The following is a 10,604-nucleotide window of genomic DNA, read 5'->3' on the forward strand; positions in this document are numbered from 1 at the left end:
CTTCATCTCCTCCTTTCCTGCTGCTGCTACAATACATGGAACACATTACAAATACAAATAGTAGGGGCCCCAACATAGCCGCAAAACATAGTATAAAACGAAGTCGTTATCGCTGTCTGTGCGTCCCTATGTATGCTTAAATGTTTAAAACTACGCGACGGATTTTGAAGCCGATTTTTTTAGTAGATAGAGTGATTCAAGAGGAAGGTTTATATATATAATACATGTACACGTAATGTATGTGCGTAATAACACATGTGCGTAGTAATAAAGAATTTATACATTTATAGGCATAACCTCCTTGCATTCGCAACATCCATATAATATAAATAAATTTACTTTCAAAACGTCAAAATTTATAAGTTCTTATTTTATACTGTATATTGTCAAAACCAAAATTTATTCACTTACTAATTATTGATTTGGAAAGTTGTATGTAATTTTTATTTGTTATTTTTGTACTATATATTATTGATATTACATAATTTATCATATAAACTTTCATCTCACTTCTTCTGGTAAAACAGCATGTGATGTCTAATATATTGTAAAAAATATAAAGTTAGAAAAATATTATTGGAAGTAACCCAGAGTGTTAAACCGTATGATCACCGAGACCTATAAAATAACATTGAATATATCTTACAATTTTTATCTACTAAAATATTTTAAGACGTTGCAAATAATACAAGTGGATCTCTTCCAACCTTTACACTTTGAGATGAGATCATAGTTATCAGTTTAGACTTTGAGACGAGATAAATCATTGATATCGTAACATAATAAAGTCTGTGGTAAATGATTCATACCGACAGACGAAGAGATTTTTATTAGATAGTTCAAATTGTCAAATGTGTCTAATAGTATTATTTACATTATAATTATTTTTCAATTTCTTATAAAAAAATCAATTAAAAATATCTATATACATATATTGGTCTATTACAGACTCTTATGATATGTCAAATCTACCTTCAATCCGGAATGATTTCGAGATAAGAAGCTCAGCTCATATTCTTTTTCAACACCCATTCACGAGTTTGACGGATGTAACTGTTGAGAAACTAAGAATGAAATAGACTTCCTACAAAGTGCCTCTATACCACCTATTTCAGCCTACTGGTTTGTAATGTGGCGCGGTGGTTATCACCTCATCACTGTAGCGTTATAAATGATGTGATGAGGTGTCGCTACATAATATATTGTTTACTGTAGTATCTAGGTAGTGAGTACACCGGTGTAATAATTGTACTATTGTACATTAGTAAGTTTATTATATAGTGTGCTACATGGCTTAATAGTAACGCGTACATCCGACGCGGAGTCGGGACGTAGACTGACTTTACATTTGACTTAAATCTATGTTATCTGGAGAGGTACTTATGGAAGGGTCTCTAGTATTGACAGAAATATTTTAAGTGTAGGCACAGTAAGATGTGTTTCAGTCATAGGGTGAGATTCGGCAGTTATATCACAGGGTATGACATCTTCGTCTTCCAAAGTCGCAAGACAGTAAGTCCGTGATACTATTCAGATGCATAGACTATCACAATCAAGTACAAAGAAATAGAAACAACCTACATTTAATTAAACTCATTTTAATAGTCATATTTTTTTAAATCTAACACATTCGGAACGCAGACTCTAGCATTGTGCCATGCGAGGAATAGAACCCGCGACCATCGAATTAAGGCGGTGCTAAACCGCTAGACCACCGAGGCCGTCAGTTAACAAACATAGTTAAAATAAACATAATTATCACGGAACTCTAGAAACGTTCAACCAACACACACTTGACCTTCAACCATTTGTAAGCAACGATTGCGCGTAAAATACCTACAGTGTGATATAGCGGAATATTCTACTTTATTGTAATCAACCAGAAATGTTAGTATTGTAGTATTAGTAAATAAGATATCGTATCGTACTGTATGTTATTCAGCATCGTACAAAAACCTAACATTTAAAAAGTAAAATAATTCCTCATTTATTTATATTTTAATTATGTGTAAAATTAAAAAAAATAAAAATTTATTTATGATTCACATACAGCTTTAATTATGACGAGTGATTACGTTTCTGTGGTGTGAATGTTGGAGAGTGAATTTGAAATTAGAACTCAAGTGACTTTTTTTTAAACATGACTACAAAGGAGACTAAGGAATGGTTCGTGGAAATGCCGTGGGGAAATGTGGCCAGTGAGTATAAATTATCTGTACTAATGTAGCGAAGATTTCGCCAAACTCCAAACTCACAGTTTGGAGTTTGGCGAAATCTTCGCTTCTACTGGTCCGATTTTAAAAATTCTTTTAGTGATGTACAGCCCATTTACCGTAGAAGCCTATATGCTATATACCATCACGCTATGATCAGTAGGAGTTGAGCTGCAATGTAAAATATTGTAAAAACAGGGAAAATATGACGCAGACAAAGTTACACGAGTCGGCTACACAGATAAATAAGAAAATATGTGCCGATTAATAAATAACAACGTTTGTTGATGATTACAATATCAATCGTTGGATTTCATGAACGTTTGTAGTATGGTCAAACGGGGTCAAAGGCAGTAAAATAGAAATACTTTTTTTGATAAGCAGGAGAATTATTTCGAATTTGAAATGTAAAGTAATAAGGATTATTTAAAAGAGCAACACGCAAGTTTTTTGCTGGTTCTTCTTGTGATGAGACTTGAGATGAGATTGTTTTCCGAATGAGCGGTAGATGAAAATAATGACTAATTATTCAAAAGTGCTTAAATTAAGTTTATTTGAATAAACGAATATCTATTCTACTCTATTGTCTTTAGTACTTTTTATTAAATAATTGAATTAATTAATAAAATTCCTACCGACTTCCATTACTATAATTCTAACCTTGAAATAATCAGAAACCAAATAAAGGCAAAATATAATGTTTTCATGCCTATCAAAGAGTGCACAGAGCAATGAGTGTTGTTTTTGGCTAACTGTAACAGAAAGTAATAGATACAATTGTATTATTTGTTTGTTCATAAAATATAACCTAAAAAGTACTCAATAATATTGAAAAACAACAATTTAATCATATATAACTTTATTATTATATGATGCAGTGGTTGTTTTAATTTTTTTATTCATTGTCTTTACAATTTGTCGTAATGTTTATTTATTTTCATTCTATACATTCGGTCATTAACTTTCATTCGTTCAAATTCATTCATACACTTGATGTATCATTGTAGCTGTAAAATTAAGTGCTTAAACATTGTTTTATGCATACACACAAAGTAATATTAGACCAATGCAGAACAATAACAAACATAAGACATTTCACACAGAGTCATCTAGACTGAAGCTAAGCAGAGCCTTGTGTTATGGGTACTAGACAACTGTTTGAAATATGTACATAGATACTTATTTGTAAATACATACGCAATATACATAGAAAACACCCAGACCGAAACAATCACATTCATGAATCATGAATATAAAGATTTATATCATGCGAGGAATCGAACCTGCGGCCATCAGCAAAGCGGAGTGCTAAACCGCTGGACCACCGAGGTCGTCGTCCGTAATACTAAATATCTCCATTAACACAGAACTGATGATTCTTTTTGTTTATGCAGTGATATCATGGGGCGACAGCACCAAACCTCCAATACTGATGGTCCACGGGTACCTGGACACTGCAGCCACCTTCATACCCCTGGTGGAGTTACTACCTGACAATTACTACTACGTTAGTTTCGATTTCCCTGGTGAGTACTTTAAGAACCTAATCAAATCAAATCCAATAAAAAAATATTTATTTATTTAAGACATTTTTGCCGTTTATGAAGTTATTACATGTCAAGTTGTCAAGTTTTTTACATTCTTCATAATTTTTTTCCCTACCGTCCAGTTCAGTATACAGAAAAGCTGGCAAGAAACTCAACTGAATTACTTTTTTTTTTAAAGCCAGTTTATTTACAATGTATATTTATATAGGTATCTATGTAATAATAATAATAATAATCTCAGGACAATTCACACAGCGCCATCTAGACCCAAGTTAAGCTAAATAAAGCTTGTGTTATGGGTACTAGATAACTGATACATATACATAGATATTTTTTTTGTAAATACATACATATTATACATAGAAAACACCCAGACCGATACAAACAATCATACTCATGAATACAATTTTTTGTGCCGTGCGGGGAATCGAACCTGGGACCAACGGTCGTAAAGCGATGTGCTAGACCGCTAGACCACTGAGGTTGTCGTCTATGTGTAACATTAAATGAAAATTTCGTACATAAACAATTATTGTGAAGCCCGTTTGTCATTTACTTTAATGAGGAATAGGCTTCGCTCAATAAATATAATTTAACAGGTATTTTAAATTTATTTCTTCATCCTCACCTGCTCCCGTTACGCGGGGTCGGCTTACCTAATCTAGACGCCATGTTTTCGCTGGTAAGCATCGTCATTTGACATCTCCAACTTGTTCATGTCTCTATGGACATTAGTCAGCTAGGTTAGTGGCCAGGCTCGTCCTCCATTGTACCCATGGAAAGGCACTTCTTTACTACATGGTGTTAATACTCATGCTAAATTCAAATTCAAATTCAAAATATCTTTATTCACGTAGGTCTATTACAGACTATTATGATATGTCAAATCTACCGTCAGTTCGGAATGATTTCGAGTTGAGAAGAACTGACAAGAAACTCAGCTCGTATTTTTTTTAATGTTGTACATATTTATGTACAATAATACAATTTTATTTAAATTCAAATTTGGGAGAATAGAGTGACCAGCAGCATATGCTATATAAAAAAAAACAAAAAATCTAATCAAGTGTTCGCAACCTGAATACCATCTAATATTAACCCGCTAATATTAACATCGCGTACAGTTATGACACGCTCGTCATCTACTGCGGCTGCGCGCGTGCAATATTGTGAATCTGTGGCGTATTACATTTGCGCGGGAAAATAAAAGACTACAAAATGGCTTCTTCTGCAGACACTCTAATTTTCTTATGCTCCTAATTCTCAATTCTTTTATACTATTGATTATACTTTTATATGTATGTAATTTATTTTTATTTTTAGTCAATTACTGAGTACATTATAATTTTAAAATGGTGTTGGAAATAAGTTTATTAATTCGTAAAAATAACCTATCGTGAAGGTTAAAAATGCAAACGCACTATTGCAATAATATTGTTCGACCGTTTGTGATATGTCAAAGACTATAATGCGGTGACAGCTATCTTGAGTGTAGCCTGGCAATAGTTTTTGGCGTCTATATTGTTCCGCTATTATTTGTTTGTGTTCGTCTGGTACGGGCAGCGACAGGTGGAGAAAAATGAAATAACGAGTCCAGTGGTGGTTATGTACAAATGTATATTCTTGCGTTATTTACAATAACTAGGCAACGGTGTTGCCGCGCGCTATCTGTAGAATCGCCACAAGTTGTTGACTGTCGTTAATTATAAAATGAAAACTTCGTAGATATTACTAATATTGTGAACTATTTAAACTGTGTGATATTATGCATTAGCTAGTGTATAGGGTGGTTGGTTAAGACTTTTCACTAGTGATATCTTCTGTTTCGTCTGCATTTATTTGTTGACACCAACACTTGAAGAGCACCTAGCTGTTCAAGATACAATGTATGAATGTCTTTAAGTAATATTATATGTGTATTAGATGATTCTATATGTGCAGAAAACTATTTCATCAACTCGAAAATTATGTATAGGTACATCTATACCTATAAATAAAATTGGACTGTCTGTTTGTAATATTGAAATAACCGTGTTTTACTACATGCATATGATAATAAATACGGTACATACACCAAAATAACATTTTTTACAATTTTTGTCTGTCTGCCTGTTTGTTCCGGCTAATCTCTGAAATGGCTGGACCGATTTTGACGGGACTTTTTTTGGCAAGTATCTGATGTAATAAGGAGTAACTTAGGCTACTTTTATTTTAGAAAAATAAAGTTAAATTAAGAAGTTGCGGGAACAGCTAGTAGAAAATAAATCGATGCAAAAAATATAAAACCGTATATTTTTCTTATTATACAAAATAATAATTCCTATTACATATTTTATATACTAAAAAAGTGTCTTTTATGTGGCCAGCGAGATTTTATTTTCCAACATTCGTCCATCTTCATTTCAAATGATAGAACAGGCAAAGATCCTTAGACCATACAGCCTAGTCAACATTTTAATTTCTTCTGGCCAGCAACAAACCATGAAGTCCACAGCAACTATATTCTTAAATGATTATGATATAATAAAAAGGAACTACGCCTTGTTTGTTAAACATAAAGTATTAATAAAAATGATAAAAGTGCTGCCGTCAGATCCATTGATTGATTACCTAATAAAAATACATGTATTGTAAGAATTTTATTACTGATTAGCTCTGATTAGCCCTAGGTGGCATATTTTTATGAATACGATTATTTATATAAGTATATTAGGTATCCATTACCGGTGACGTGATTTAAAAAAGAGATAAAATTGTTTATGATTGTTATATTTTTTTTAAATAATTAGAATGTTGAACAAGCAAAAGACGCGATAAATGCGAAAATAACTCTGTCTATCTGTTTGTCTAGCTTTCCCTTTAAAACTACTGAAGCTATTTTGGTACACAGATTAGGCTACTTTTTAAAACGAAAAAGGTTGTTAAAATGGGAGATGTAAAAATTGTGTGAAAATATCGTCACTTTAAAAGCTAGAAGCATGAAACTTATTTCTTAGTTAATTAAATATAAATAAAACAAAAGTATTGTAAGGGCATGGTCATATTATCATCCTCCACTGGTGCCCCGCCAGCGTAAACCGTTAGCGCCGGCGGGTGCACCACTCCATTATCATCTGTTGCGGGTGAATAATACGATGTTGTTGGTCGAGATGTACATTATAGATGGTAATAAAGTGACAATATGTACATAGAAATAATAATCTTATATACTAAAAACAATAGAAAAATGGGGTGACTCAGTTTAGACACGGCAGTGCTTATTAGACAGTATTGAATTTGTCTTACTAGACATTATTAAATGCAATTATTATTTTGATGTATATATCCATATCATCCATAACAAAATTTTTGGGTTATATTATTAAATATTTTTCCTTATTTGGTCAAGATCACAATTCCACGTTGACGAAGTTAGCTACTATATCTATTTTTAAAAGAAAACATAATCATTTTCAGGTCACGGCAAATCTGATCACGTATCAGTAGCACCACTGGCAACACAGACCTTGTTCACCGAGGTCCTGAGGCGTGTAGTGGAGCATATGAGATGGAAGAACTTCATCTACATGGCGCATTCTATGGGGTTTATTAACGGTGAGTGGGTCTTATGGTATAGAAAGATTTTTTTTAATTTTCTCGTCATAAATTCTTCCACGTGGTCCTCATGATAATTTCCTAATGATGTTGCCACTATAGGCTAACTGACCTGACCTCATAATCATTATCCACTGCAACATTCCATTAGCAATTATTTATATATATAAAAAAAACATCTATTCTGATTTTTTTTATTAGTCAATTATTTTTTTTATTTTTTTAAATTAATTTATTTATAATTTATTTTTTTCATTATATCTATTATGATTGCTTTTAGCAATAAGGCCGCCTTATTGTAACGATACATGTGTCCTTTGTTATATTGTTTGTGCTTCTTCTTTACTGTACGTTGCAAATAAAGTATATTCTATCTATCTATCTATCTATCTATCAATCTATTCAAAAGAGCAACACTCAAGTTTCTTGCTCGTTCTTCTCGTAATGAGACAGCTTCCCTAATGAGCGGTAGATAGAAAGAAGGATACCGATAACTGTGACTATAGATTCAAAAATGTTTAAAGTAATATTTGAATAAATGAATTTCTATTCTAATATATTTCAAATTGAAATTTAATGCCGGTGAAATCGCGGGTACAGCTAGTATGTAATGATTATAGTTATAAAATAAAATTTATACATTTTCCAGGTATTTATTATCATCATATTTTTCCTAAAAAAATCAAACGGATGATCATCATCGACCCGGTTGTCCCGGTGGGGAACCAGTTCTACGTCAATTACGCTGTAGGTGCTTGGTTCAAAACTAACTACGAGGAGCACTACGACAGTTACCACAAGTGAGTGTTCATTTTTTACAGACTATTCTAACGCTGTTTAACTAATCTATACATATAAATGACATTGGAGTGTCTGTTTGTAATGTTGAAATAACCGTTTTTTACTACATGCGTATGAGTATAAATACGGTACATATACCAAAATAACATTTTTTGGCAGGTAGCTGATGTAAAAGGGAGTTACTTAGGCTTAGGCTTTTATTTTAGAAAAATAAAGTTAAGTAGCCTAAGTTACTCCTTATTACATCAGCTACCTGCCAATAAAAGTCCCATCAAAATTGGTCCAGCCATTTCAAAGATAGCCGGAATAAACAGGCAGACAAAAATTTAAAAAATGTTATTTTGGTGTATATACCGTATTTATATTCATATGCATGTAGTAACAAACGATTATTTCAATATTACAAACAGACACTCCAATTTTATTTATATGTATAGATTAAGGATTAAGGTTTTTATGTATTTTCATGTTATATTAGACAGATAAATGACCCCAAGCTGTACACGTATGAGCAGGCTGTGACCGCCATGATGAACGCCAGGAACCTCACCAGGGCGCAGACGAAGCTGTTACTCAACAGATGTTTAGTGCCAGTCGAGTTTGGAGTCCACAGGTTTGATTCAATATTAACTTTTTGACGGACTTTTTTTGGATGCGTGAAAGCTCTCTTCGATGAAAGTGGTACATGTAAAGGCAGGTATTGGCGGTAATCACCATAAGGCATGCCGTATGCTTGCGTGTCTATATAAAATCATCGTAAAGCTCGTATTATATTTAACATTTCATGTATGATGACCTCGGTGGTCTAGCAGTTTAGTACACTGCTTTACTTTCGATGGTCGCGGGTTCGATTACTCGCACAATTTTTATTGATGAGTATGATTATTTGTATCGGTCTAGGTATTTTCAATATATTATGTAATGTATTCATAAAAAAAATGTGTAAGTATTTCTGTAGCTAGTCTAATACCCATAACGCAAGCTCTACTTAGCTTGGAACTAAATAGCGCTGTGTGACTTTTTCTAAGGTTATTATGAATCACGGGTATCACATGATAACGTGATGTATATTTATGATATTATGTTCATGTGTATGGGCGACTGTTAGCACTTTCTAAAATATAATCCGTCAGCTTGTCCATCCAGTTACATAAAACAATATAATAAAAAATTTATTGTCTATAACCATTTCTTTTTTTTCTTCCAGAATGACATTCCAACCAGCCATGCGTCGCGTGTTCGGTACTTGGCTTCCAGAATACACATTAAACCACGTGATCACGTCGAAACCGCCTCCACCCTCGTCATAAACGCCACAGAGAACAAACTAACACCGGCTATGGTGTTACTAGCAAAAAAATTAATGAAAACATATGCGGAATCCACGACGATACATCACAACGTGCTCGTGGAAGGGAAACACGATGTGCACATCACAAATCCGGAACAACTAGTGCCTCATATAATCGACTTTTTAAATGATACCGTTAAATCGAAATTGTGATGTGTTCGATATTTAATTTTACGCGGGAGTATGTGATTATTAGGAGATTGTTTTTTTAATTTGCCATACAAGGAGGCAAGGTTTGTGAACCATATTAAATGATACGGTTAAATCAAAATTGTGATGTGTTTGATATTTAATTATGCGCGGGAAAATGTATTTTTTACGAGATTGTTTTTTAATTTGTGATACATATAGGCTAAGATTTGTAGACCTTACAGCCAAATGGTTTTTACTCTTAACATTTCACAATATTTTTATTATATGAAACATTGTGAACGTGTGAGTAATAAAAAAAATAGCGAAACTTAAAAAATATTTATTCATAGCTAGACTTTCATTTATATGTATATTATGATAATGTAATGGTGCACTCGCCTGCGTCAACAATATAAGCTAGCGGGGACACAGTGTAGTATGATAGAATGAGTATAAAGTCAACTAAGCGTAATGGCGAATTCACTAGTATCTACAACGACAATTTTAAGGTGGGACCGTTTGCAGAACAACCTAACATGGTACCTATATCGGCAGCGACAGTACCACTAGACCTAATATTGATAATTTCTTTCCCACTTCTTTATATTAATATTACAAGAATTCTTACGGTTCAGCACACTGCCTTACTACCGTTGTTTGTGGGTTCTATTCCTGCACGATACAGCATTTGTATATGATAAGTAAGTATATATTGGTGTGGGTTTTTTATGTATATTATGAATGTATCTATAAAGAAAAAGGTATTTAAGTATTTCTGTTAACTCATAGTAATCTTAACAATACGCATACAGCTATGACGTGCTCGTTATGTTACTGCGGCTGCGCGCCGTGCAATATTCTGCATCTGTGGCGCATTACGTTTGGGAAAACAAAATACTACAAAAATGGCTTCTTCTGCAGACATACTCATTAAGTGTTGTATTCCTGATTCTTATTTTATACCGT

The 10,604-nt window shown here is 33.1% G+C and overlaps 1 pseudogene; it reads left to right on the forward strand.

The window, feature by feature from the left end:
- Positions 1–362: 362 nt before the first annotated feature.
- On the forward strand, positions 363–9,680 carry LOC131849980 (serine hydrolase-like protein; annotated as a pseudogene).
- The last annotated feature ends 924 nt before the right edge of the window (positions 9,681–10,604 follow it).

The sequence above is a fragment of the Achroia grisella genome, unplaced genomic scaffold (assembly GCF_030625045.1).
Source record: "Achroia grisella isolate CSIRO2021 unplaced genomic scaffold, CSIRO_AGI_Agris_v1 utg673, whole genome shotgun sequence".
NCBI classification, from domain to species: Eukaryota; Metazoa; Arthropoda; class Insecta; order Lepidoptera; family Pyralidae; genus Achroia; species Achroia grisella.